General features: G+C 47.4%; 1 protein-coding gene across 1 annotated transcript in view; it reads right to left on the bottom strand.

Annotated features, from left to right (window-relative positions):
• The window catches only part of LOC106743966 (A disintegrin and metalloproteinase with thrombospondin motifs 7-like), a 59,289-nt gene extending 57,698 nt beyond the window's left edge, over positions 1–1,591 (bottom strand). Inside the window, exon 1 of the mRNA XM_014618326.1 lies at positions 1,094–1,591. The gene's annotated coding sequence lies outside the window, so the exon portion shown is untranslated. The remainder of the gene's footprint in view (positions 1–1,093) is intronic.
• Positions 1,592–11,582: the final 9,991 nt, after the last annotated feature.

Below are 11,582 nucleotides of genomic sequence, written 5' to 3' on the forward strand. Positions count from 1 at the left end.
CCTTCCCCTCACTCTTCCCCCCCAACCCGCCTCTCGCCCCGTCGGAAAATTCACAGCCGCTTATTACGAGCAGAATGCCCGCGGTTTAAGACGGACGTCGCTTACGTAATCCCGCGGCGAGATTTATGAACGGCCGGCCGCCGTTGTTTTCTTCTTCTTTTTCGCGCGCGCGTGAACGCCGATGAAATTCGCGGCCCAAAGGGCGGCGCTGCCCTGGCTTTCGCCCCGCTTTCAGCCGGCGCCGCGCAATTTTTATCCTCCGAAGCCGACGGCGAGATAAACGGAGCCGTTGACGGCGCCGACATTTTTCCGCGTAGCGAATCAGCCGGCCTCGTAAAAAGCGGGCCTGGAACCTGTTACCCTTCCCAGATAGCGGCTCCGCTCGATCATCCGCGCGCGATTAACCGTTACCGAACCTTTTAATCTCGCCCGCTCACCTTTGCCGAAGCGGAAAGCCAAGGGTGCGATCGCTTTTCGTCGCGCGTTCCCGCCCGACGTCGTCGTCGTCGTCGTCTTACGCGAAATGTCAATTATACACTCGGGACCGGCGAGGAGCGACGAGGTTACGCCTCGAGTTCCACGATATCATTAATTCGCGTCGTTAGTGTGTGTGTGCGCGCGCGCGACAGAGAGAGAGAGAAATGATGAGTGGGTATCAAAGCGAAGCAAACGTATTATTCCAAGAGCGAGAGAGAGAGAGACGAAGCGATCGACCGGCCGATTGATCGACAGATCGAGAGGTAGACGATGCGCCGCGAAGAGGAGACAGGTCGCTCCGCGCGGCTACTTCACAATCGAAGACGTCAGTCTGACTTAACCCGGCGCCTCCACTCGGCGGCTCACCGGTTTTCCCGCGACGTTCGCGACGTTCATCCAGCATTCCGCGGCGAATACCACGCGGGGACAAGCTTAAGAATTCCGACAGCGCAAGCCGGATGCGCGAGCACGTGGTTGCACGGTTGTGCTCTCGGCGGCTGCCCGGAGGGTCCAGCCAAGATCGCGGTAAACGTCGGTTCCGCGCACCTTCGCCGCTCGTAAACAATCCCGCAAATCTCTCGCTATACGCGAGATGCAAATCGCACGCTATACGTACCTATCGGCGAGATGACGTCGCGGCAGCACGTGGCGCGTTTCCGGAGCACCTGCGGCGCACTCGCGGTCTCTCGCGGGCGGGCGGCCGCGCGCGCGCGTCCTCACCCCGGAGCCCTGCTCGCGCACTTTACGACGACACCCCCGAGAGCTGTGTATCCTAAAGGATCGGTCAACTGGCACTGGCTCGCCTCCGGCAGACCCGTTACCTGAGAATTCACTTTTCGGCGGCCGGAAGTGGAGACGCGTGTCACGGAATCGTACCTGCGGCGGGAAGCGAGAAAGGGAGAGAGAGAGAGAGAGGAAAAGGCCAGGAGGAGGAGGCCAGGAGGAAGGGACCAGGAGGAGGAAGAAGAAGAGGGATATCGCCCCCCTACGTGGAGGAAGGTAACTCTTACAGGGGGCGAGGAGGGATGGGGAAGAGGCGACACAGCGGCGAGAGATCAGGGAGGGCGCGACGGAGCGGATGATAGACGGATAGAACGCGGATGCCGGCGGCCCGCCGGAGAAGTCGTGGGCACGATCGCCGTCACAACACTAGTGGCCTGATACACTCTTCTGGTGGTACATACACACGGTCCGTCTCCCTGTCTCCCTCGCTTCTCGCTCTCTCTCTCTCTTTCTCGCGTGCGCTCTCGACTCCTTCTGCACGTACGTGCGTTTCCTCCCGGTGCACACACCGTGCGAAATCGCGTGTGCATACGCGGGCACACACGCGCACGCGGCACACACGCACACCCACACATACACGCGCGCCCGCGAGCTCCCTCGTACGTGTGCATGTGCTCTCTCGCCTCTCCTTTTTGCCGCCTCCTCTCTCGCCGCGTAGAAGGGAACTCGCGTTCCCTCCTCCTACTCTCGTTCGCGTCTCGGCCGCCCGCGAAAGCACACACCGCGACAGGGCGATCTACTAGGTGAGACTAGTTCCTCCACCCAGTCGTGGACCCGTTTTCTGTGCGCCTCTCTCCTACGGTCTCCTTCCGTCTCCCTCGTCGTCGTCCGTCCGCCTCGCCGTCTCCCTCTACTTATTCTCTCGCTCGCTTTTAGCGAGCGTGTCTCATTCTCCGTCGTGCACGGCTCTTTTTGCGCGCCTCTCCTCGAGGATTCTTCCTGATTTTACGAGCGCCTACGGAGCAGCTCTCGGATCCCCGGTGATCTCGACTCGCGCGCACCCGGCCCTCGGGAACACGCCGATCCCTCCGGCGCCTGATGAGAAGCGGGAGAGAAGAGAAATGGGATTGCAACGTTATTGAGAACTGACTCTCTCTCTCTCTCTCTTTCTGTTATAAATCTTTGGAATGATACTTTCTGAGTACTCGTGTGTGCCCTTTCGTCACTCGTCCAGCGGAGAATTTACAGGATCCCGACGGTACGCGCTTATGGATCGAGGAATCTCAGCAGACCGGCGGCCTAGTCGCACGATTTCCTTCCGTATCTCTTTTATTGCTACTTGGTTCCGTCCCTCCTTAAGCCAGGCTTGTTCGGAGGATGCGCAGGAGGATACTTCCTCTCTGGGTTTACGAGCTCTTATGACACGCTCCGGCGATCCTCTCGGATTAATTGCGCGATATACCGTTTCGTCCTCTCGATGGAACCATTAAGTCGATATAGCCGGTAATACCTTTCCCAGACGCCGACGATAAAAAATGCTCGCAGCAGCAGCAGCACACGTCTGTGGAAGATAGAGATCTCGGTGAAATTAATTTCACCATCGGCTCGCAAATCCAATTTCACCGCAGTTTCCGGAAGAAAAATGTACGGATTAATTTTTTCCAAGTCAAAACCGATCTAACGCAGGAATTAATGGACCAGGAAGATAGGAAATATGTAACGCGGGGTAATCGATATCCGCGAGGAGAGCGCGTGGAATCCGACGCGCTCGGCGAAGACGAAGTTTTTCGTCCCGCTTTTTCGCGTTACTGTTTGCCTACATCCTTCACGAGATCTCTCCCTCCCCCCTACAGTATTCAATTTCATTCTTACGTCCTGTGTATATTTAATCTATGGATCGAGGAGGCGAAGCATGAAGAAAAGGCACGAAGCGTGATATCGCAGAATCGCGTCTATCTTACCTGACACGCGCGTTTCCACTCCTGATCCGATTCTTCAATATGTATGCACCGTCGGCTATTTCTTTCTTCCTCGGACAGTGATAAATTTATCGTTACGTTCATTCTTAATCCTTTCGATTCACCGTCCCTCTTCATACCTCCCGTCTCTCGTTCCGGCGGAGGGATTCGCCCCCGATTTCGCAAGCGGTCCCGGAGCGTATTCCTCCGCCGGCACTCCGATGGATTGTATCTCTCTCCTCATTGAGCCCGCTCGACCGAAATCGAGCTCATCGGCATCCCACGCGTAAAGGAGCTCCGACGTGTAATGCCGAAATGGGAGGCGAGGTGGGATTGCACGTGTACAGCATCCGAGAGAGAGAATGAGAGAGAGAGAGATGGAGGTCGGAAATGTCGGTGCGGGATTATCTTCGAAAGCGATGCCAAAGAGGAATCTCTCCACTAAGGAAGCTAAAACGCGCAACAAACCGTTACTGCCGTCTCAAAGAGATAGTTCTTTCAAGGGCATTAAATAAATTGCGATAAGCGCTCGTAATTGGCGTAGCTGGGACTGCGAAAGATTAAAGTCTTCAGTTCGATAAGTCGCACTTATACACTGTAACAGATTGAGAAATGAATGCAATTATCGATCTACGATGCGCCCCGTATCGCGGTTTGGGCAATAACGGCGAAGATATTTTATATGATTGACGTAATGACGCAGATAGGCGAGAACGGCAAGAACTTTCCTCAATTGACGTATAATGACAACATATGAATATAGAATATAATTATTTATTTATTATTTATTTATATTAATTTGTTGAACGAGAACAAATTCCCTTTTATATATATGATATAAGATGATAAGAACGTGTTGTAAATACCAATGCATGCATTTATATATAGGGTGTCCCAAACCAACAGGAACAAACTTCGTGAGAGCGTAGGACGGATTGGGGTGAACAAAAAAATCTCTATCATTTTAACGAACAACACGCAAATCTTCGAGTTAATAATTGAAAATTGCCGTGATATACAGTAAAAAATTTTGTATTAAAGACGGCCTACATTAAAAAAGCCATTTGGTTAACTCAAACAAAATTTCATATGGATATGGGCAAACAAATGTTTTGGTTGTAAGAAGGAAAAATTGGTTCTCTAAAGCAAAAATTGGTTTCTCTGAGATGAAAATGAAAAAAAGTTTGGTTCCAGAGAACCGGATCTTTGCTCCAGAGAACCGACTTTAATTCTCACAACCAAAACATTTGTTTGCTCATATCCAAACAAAATTTTGTTTGAATCAACTGAAGGGGTTTTTCCAACGTACTGGAATTTTTGTGTTACTTTAACAAGATGAATATATTGAAAAGTAATATGTCAATTTAACATGCATTTGTATACTTTTTAACATATTCCCTATATTAAATTAACACAAAAAAATGTCAGTAGATCGATTTTAACATGAAACGTTTTACTGTGTGGAGGCCTCTTTAATTAACAACTCAAACATTTGCGTGTTATTTACAAAATGGCAAAGGACCTTTTCGTTCAGAATGGCCCGATCAACAAGTAACACAACTGTCCTAGCGCCAGACATCGGTAAACCGAACTTTGAACTTCGAGCGTTGAACCTGTCGCTATGCGCGACACACAAGTGGTATCCCTAAAATAAGAAAAAAAGCAATAGAAGAAGAAGAGGAACAAGAAGCAGAAGAAGGAGGAAGAACGATAAGCATAGAGACATCGCACGAGTCGTTCTCAAAAGTCCTGGTCTCGCGCTTAGAAGTCGCTCAGCGTGGCGGGCCACAATGTTGATAGAAAGTGCTTTTACCGCTTATGAGCTGCGCTACGCGGGAGAACACGGTGTAGCGGTTATCAATTTACACGTACAGATACCGTATTATCGGTGTGTCGGTGATCTTACCCAGCGGCCGGCGCAGCCGGCGAAGGTCGTCGCCGTATCGATTCGAAAATCCACGGATGGCCGGCCCACGCGAGCCGCGAGTTCGTAGGACGTGCGAATAGCTGCCAGCTACCTGCTTATTATCAAGCGAGTCGTTGCCGAAGCCGTATATCTTCCGCGGACAATTAATTCACTCAGCTCGGTCCGGAGGACGACGACGACGGGCGCGCTCCCTTGTCGTCGCGAGGTAGTCGCGGGATTTTCAGCGTACCGGGATTCAACGGACGGGAGACGAATTGCGACCTCGCGCCGTCGTCGCGATGACAAACGATTAATCGCGCGCACGATCGCCGATAAAATATTACGTCAACTCAAGGAGGTCTCGCGCGCGTGGCTGCTCCGTGCTGTCTGCGATGCGCGACTCGGACACCGTCGTCGGCTCTCTCAATAATAACGAATACGCGAGATCCCGGTCGGTCTCACGACGGAATCGATCGGCAATTTCGCGAGCGGAGCGCGGTGATTCAAGCGAACGGATAGGCGACGCGCTCGCGGATAAACGATAAATCCGCGCCGATTAGTTAGTGCGGAGCGGCGTCCGCGACTTCTACGGCGCTTATACCCGGTGGCTCGATCGTATCGCGACGCTTCATCGTGTTATTCATGAGGTTACGGCCGCGGAATACGCGGGGGGAGCCGGCAGTGTTATTGCTGCCGCTGCGATTTTATTACTCGCCGTAGGTACTATCCTCGGACGAGGCGGCGTCTCGATACCTCCGCGAGAGAACTCCATTCCGGAGAGCGAGACCACCCACTCTTTCCGCGGCCACGGTCGTTTTTGCCTGTCCCGGCTGAAACTCGGCTGCACGCCTTGCTCTTGAGATTCCGCCCTTCGTATGTATGACGTACGAGAGCGTAACGTTGAATCAGCTCCCGGGACCGGTCGGTGTGCGTTTGATTAAGCCTACCGGAGCGTATCCGCACCGAGATGCATCGAGCCTCCATTCATGTGCATAAAACGCGCGCTCGTGCTACTCAACGACGTCTAAAGCGCCGCGCGACGATGGCGTTTAACTCGGATTCGTCGGTGGTTTTGCGCCGAGGAGGGACCGACGAAGTACAGCGAGGATCAGCGTGATCGCCGGTGCAAAGGGCAAGAGTCGGGAGAACGATGTAGGGCGAGCAACGTGCGCTCTCTCTCTTTCGTGCCGATCGTCGTCGAGAATCGCGAATGTAGCAGAAACGAGCGACTCTCTTCGGCGGGAATCCCATTTAAATCGGCCGCAAGAACGCTGGAACCCGGACTCCCCCGACTTCCTTTCCGAACACGGCCGCGCCCCGATGTCATATAAACAGGAATTAGGCGGGGATCCTGAGGAAGGGAGCCCGGCGGGACACCCTAATCTCTCCCCTTCTCGCTGGACGAGCCGCTTATGCAAAACCCAGGAGTTACGGGCCGTAAATAACGACGGCGACGACTCGGTGTCCCGGACGGTGCGTCCGCTCGCGCGACCGCCGCTTGTCGTCGGCCGTTTAATGCCGCCAATATGTGGTCCGTGCATACGAATACTCATCAGGACATGCCGACACGGCGCGTTTCCCGGACTGGTCGCCGTCGCCGCCGGCGACGAGACGACGTTGGGCCGACGACGGGGGCCCCATCGCGCCGCCTCGAGGCGCCTACATCGTTGCATACGGCGTCATCCCTAGATCCCCAGCCCCGGCAATTTAACTCCTTTCTCTCCATCCTTCGGCGCTCGCAGGTAGGTCCTTAATTATCCCGCCGGCCAACGACCGGTTGTCATCGACAGCCGGAGTGATGAGCGCGAAAAGACCACCCGGAGCTCCCCATCCGGACCTGCTCTCATCTACGGACGGCGGTATATCCGCGGGGTTGACACAGCCAGACGACGGTGCGCGCGCGAGAGTGGAAGGAGGAGAGGAATACTATGTATTTACATTCCGCGGCCTGCTACGGGACTCCTAGAGAGTGCGCGATAACGATCGAATATGCATATAGTCGATAATGACAAAAAGTAGCAGCGGAGGATGCGAGAGAAGGACGATGGTCTCGTAGAGACGCAGGAGCAACCTGATATTACCGCCGAGTCCAGAGTATTTCCTGTACACGATTTGCAAGGGAATATATGGATGTGTCTTTCGCGGATTTTTACGGACTTCGGTGGCCGGAGCAGCCGAAGACGAGAGTCACTTGATGACGAGATCGGTCTAAAAGTAAGATACACGCACTTTTTTATGCGTTTCCTAGCACATCTGGAGGTTGAAGCAAGGGGGTGTTCAGAAGAAAATTCGAAACCTTAAATGTGCGAGAAAATACATAACGAAAACGAAGTCTGGTAATAGCTAATAAGTGCGTTTGGTTGAACGTTTCAGCACTACGTTTGGTAATTGGTACCAAGTGTGATAATAGTTACTAACTGTTTATATAGACCCAAGCTTGGTAGTTATTACCAAATCTTTTTTTCAGTGTATATAAAAAAAATATGCATTTTTAATTTCTACAACATATTCGAAACCCATCATAATCGGTGAAGGAAACTTTCATATGTTTTCTTGATTGTCTTACGCAGTGTTGATATAATTCCTAAATACGAACGATAAATTATAGACATGACATTTTTAAAGAGCAACGCTGCTTTAGCGTTAAAGTGCGTCGGTTTTGTAATTACTCACGACAATGTAATACCGTGGACCGATCGACCCGCCAATTTTTAGCTCTCGCGTTAATGGACCCGCCGATTGTAGAGTATCACACCCTGTAATTTATTCATTGGTCTCTTTAGAAGCTGTCGCGATCGATTGATCGATAAGGTCGTTGTTCCAGCCGACTGGCCGCCCGGCAACATTGTTTAATTTATTCATCAAACTTCCGCTCTCTTTGGCTCGGAAATCCGAGACGAAATTTTGGTTCTATGTTAATCCTACAAATTCCATTAAACTTGAAGGAGATTAACAGAAGTCCTCGAAACATATAACACTATATAAGCTATTAAAATTTTTATTTTGACTCTACAAATATTTACTTATTGCCATTTTCTCCATCTTGAGATTTGAAGAAGCACTTATTAAAAAATCGCAATCATAATGTTCATCTTTAGAATAGATTTTAAATTTCGATTCAGGTGCCTCCTAATTTTTTTAGAGTTCACTAAACGGCCATTAAAATAGGAAATATTTAGTGTAATAAATAATTCAACACACCTGGATATGTATTGTTGCTCGCGTCCTGCAAGTCTGCATCCTAGTATCCCGATTTAGCATTTTGCATCTCTGTATATATGTGTGTGTGTATATGTGTGTATGATGCGCGCGAGTATATATATATATATATATATATACGCGCGCGTATATATATATATATATATATATATATATGTATGTATGTATGTGTATGACTGCTCTGCAGTTCCAACACTCACTGGCACTAACACTCGCATAGACGTGACTCGATCAAAGAAACGTGTAGTAACTGACGCGATGCCGACGTGACTCGATTTCAATAGCTGACGAAATATTCTAATCACTTAGGAATTGTAAACAAAGCACCGTTACATCGCATCGCGATATGTGCGTCACTTGACTCGAAACTTAATGACGCGTCACGGAAAAAAACACGGCATTCTAGTCTATCAAAACAATCGATACCTTCGAAAGAGGCAAAGTCACGGTCAGTCACAAACCATAATCGTCCGCCAATCAATGATAAGCAAATTCGTTGATCGAAGAATCACGACAAGCAACATTGTCGAAACATTTTCGAATCTCCCAGGCGGTTAAATTATGAGATTATCAAATTATTAGAACGATTGCACATGCACAGAGAAAACAGTTTGTCTGGATTTAGTATATGTATTTATTTGAGTTGGATTTGTTTAATATATACGACAGAGTTTAATATTAAATATTATTTTGTCGAAATGAAAATGTTTTTCTTCCATTAGAAAACTAATTCCAAGACGGAACGCAAAACACAGAAAATGTACCGACTAACGACAATGACTTACTGCTCCTTTTTCCAATCCTTTGAATTTTTAAATTCCATCGAAATTAACATCAATAGAAAATAAGTAAAAAATATGAAAGAAGAAAGTTTGTTACTTTATTTACCAACTTACCTATTAATCGTTATTAGATTATTTCATATTTGCTCATCGCACATACTCTATCCGAAGTTGAATAAATTATATAATTAATATTTCGCTTACTGAAATTAAGAAAAAAAATTAAGTATATGTAGACTATTAAATTGACCGGATATTAAATAATTCTTGAATAAGTTCTCTTTTAATTCTTAACAAAAAGCCGGTGAGTAGCAATTTCCAGCATTAATAAATAATAGCGTGTATAACGTTATATCCCGAGATTCTCCATTATTTCTTGAAGTTCAACAGAATCTGCGGGTTAATGTGAAACCAAAATTTTTACTCGAAAACTTGCGATTATATTATTATTACCATTTATATGCAAAACCACGGATTACTTATGCACTCTTTCCGCAGTTCTCGCGGTAGGTAGGTAGGTAGGTAGGTAGGAAGGTAGGTTGGAAGGTAGGTAGGTGAGCGGCGTCCGTGGAAGCCTGATTTACCGATTTACTGGTTTCGAACTTCCCTCGCGTCCGGCCTTAAAGGATAACAAGGTATCGATTGTTCTTGCGCTCACTCTTTTGACGCGGCGGCCAAAAAATAAACTAAGATTCGACTATAAGACCCGCTCCGGAGGCCGATTGGACCCATATTTGGCCCGATTCATGTATAGCCATACGCAGACGTGCGCGCGTGCATCCGTTGGGCATCCAGTGGGCGAGTCAAGAAGCAACGTTCGGCCCTTATAATAACCGTTTGAACTCGTATTTCCGCTGCCACTGAAAATAGACTCTCTCTCTCTCTCTCTCTCTCTTTCTCTCTCTTCTCTCAAATATTATAACATTTATTCATAATGCAACATTCTACATCAATTAAAATTTGTTCAACTCTTAAATATCTAAAATGTTTAGTATATCTAATATATCTAAAATGTTTTGAAAAAGCGTGACAAATTTGAAAGTGTTCGCGAGTGAAATACTGATATTATTATAACAAAATTAAAGCTACAAAGTCAATATAATTGCCTCTCTTCGAATACTAACGCACACATTATCATGATTTTCATATAAATTTCATAATGCGACTCTTCTGGAACAACGAGACAAAAACGATATCTTGCATGCTTTGATCGCCACTTCAACTTTACCTTTTTCTTCGAGGTCTTTTTAATAGGAGGCCGCGAGAGTGCCTCCTTGACGTCGGCGCTGCTTTCATCTTCCTCGCTTCTTGTCGTTGACGTCGAATTGGATGCAACAAGTGCATGGCAAAAGTATATGCAAAATGACTGACGTTAATGCAAGCCGGGAGTAAAATTGAATGAACGTCACCGTCGATAATGCGAATGCTAATATCTTTGCGCTTTATACATAAAACGTCGCCGCTAACTTCAACCGTGACCAGACTCGTCGTGGAGTGTAAACATTGTACGACGAAATCGTCGTCGTGAATTTTCAGGTTTCAATTTGTCCGCTGCTTTATGTCCCCGTTTTCCGATAACGCAGTCATGTACGCGGAAGTTCGCCAAATAAGGGCTGGATAGGCGACAAAACGAGCATGCCGTTTCGAATATCGTGCCGGAAAATCGAGGATCGTTCTCATTCTTTCTCTCTCTCTTGATTAGGAAGTAGCAGGCTTCGTAACGGGCGATATTATGAGGTGATAAGACCCTAATTTTATATTAATCTCTCCCGCCTTCCCATGAATTTTCTGTTTGCGATGTAAAATCTCACGAAGAATTTCATGCGAGGTCTACGATATCGAGCAGGATCGTCGGTCAAAATATCTACCGATTAAAAAACATTCGCAAAAATATCCGATTCTGTCGGAGATCTATTGTTTTTAACAATGTATAACGAGAGATCAATTTTTTGAAGGGGAATGATACTTGGAAATAAAAATATACCTAAATATTATATTCGCACATTTTAGTATATTGCATCGCACGGTTGTTTTTATACATTCAATATGCACAAATTTGCAAAGTATGATCATGATGTAATATATCTTTATATCCATTAACTGATCAAACGGACCATCTATTTTCAGCGATTTAAATTAAAATCGCATTGAATATTCAGATTATCTCATTGAAATAATTGTTATGTATGCGAATATTTCTCCCCTCCCCTCCCCCTCTCTTATATCGTCCCTCTATGGAGATTAATTCCAAATAAATAATAAATTTTACATGCAATATTCTATAAAGTATTAATTCAGTAGCCATTGTATTTTAATTGTATCGGCGGTGCCATTAACCAGACCGGTGCATAAACATATCTTGCAAATTTGCATTTCCAGTCACCGTATACATAATAATAACTGAGTATACACGCGTTTACGCTCGTCTCTTAATGCGGTTTTGTTCCTTTGCTGTTCGCGCCGACATCCGGCAACTTCAGGCACGTATCCAAGCTGATTTAGCGCGAGCCTACAGTT

This window comes from Dinoponera quadriceps, unplaced genomic scaffold, assembly GCF_001313825.1.
Source record: "Dinoponera quadriceps isolate SergipeBrazil2010 unplaced genomic scaffold, ASM131382v1 scaffold1128, whole genome shotgun sequence".
In the NCBI taxonomy this organism is placed as follows: domain Eukaryota; kingdom Metazoa; phylum Arthropoda; class Insecta; order Hymenoptera; family Formicidae; genus Dinoponera; species Dinoponera quadriceps.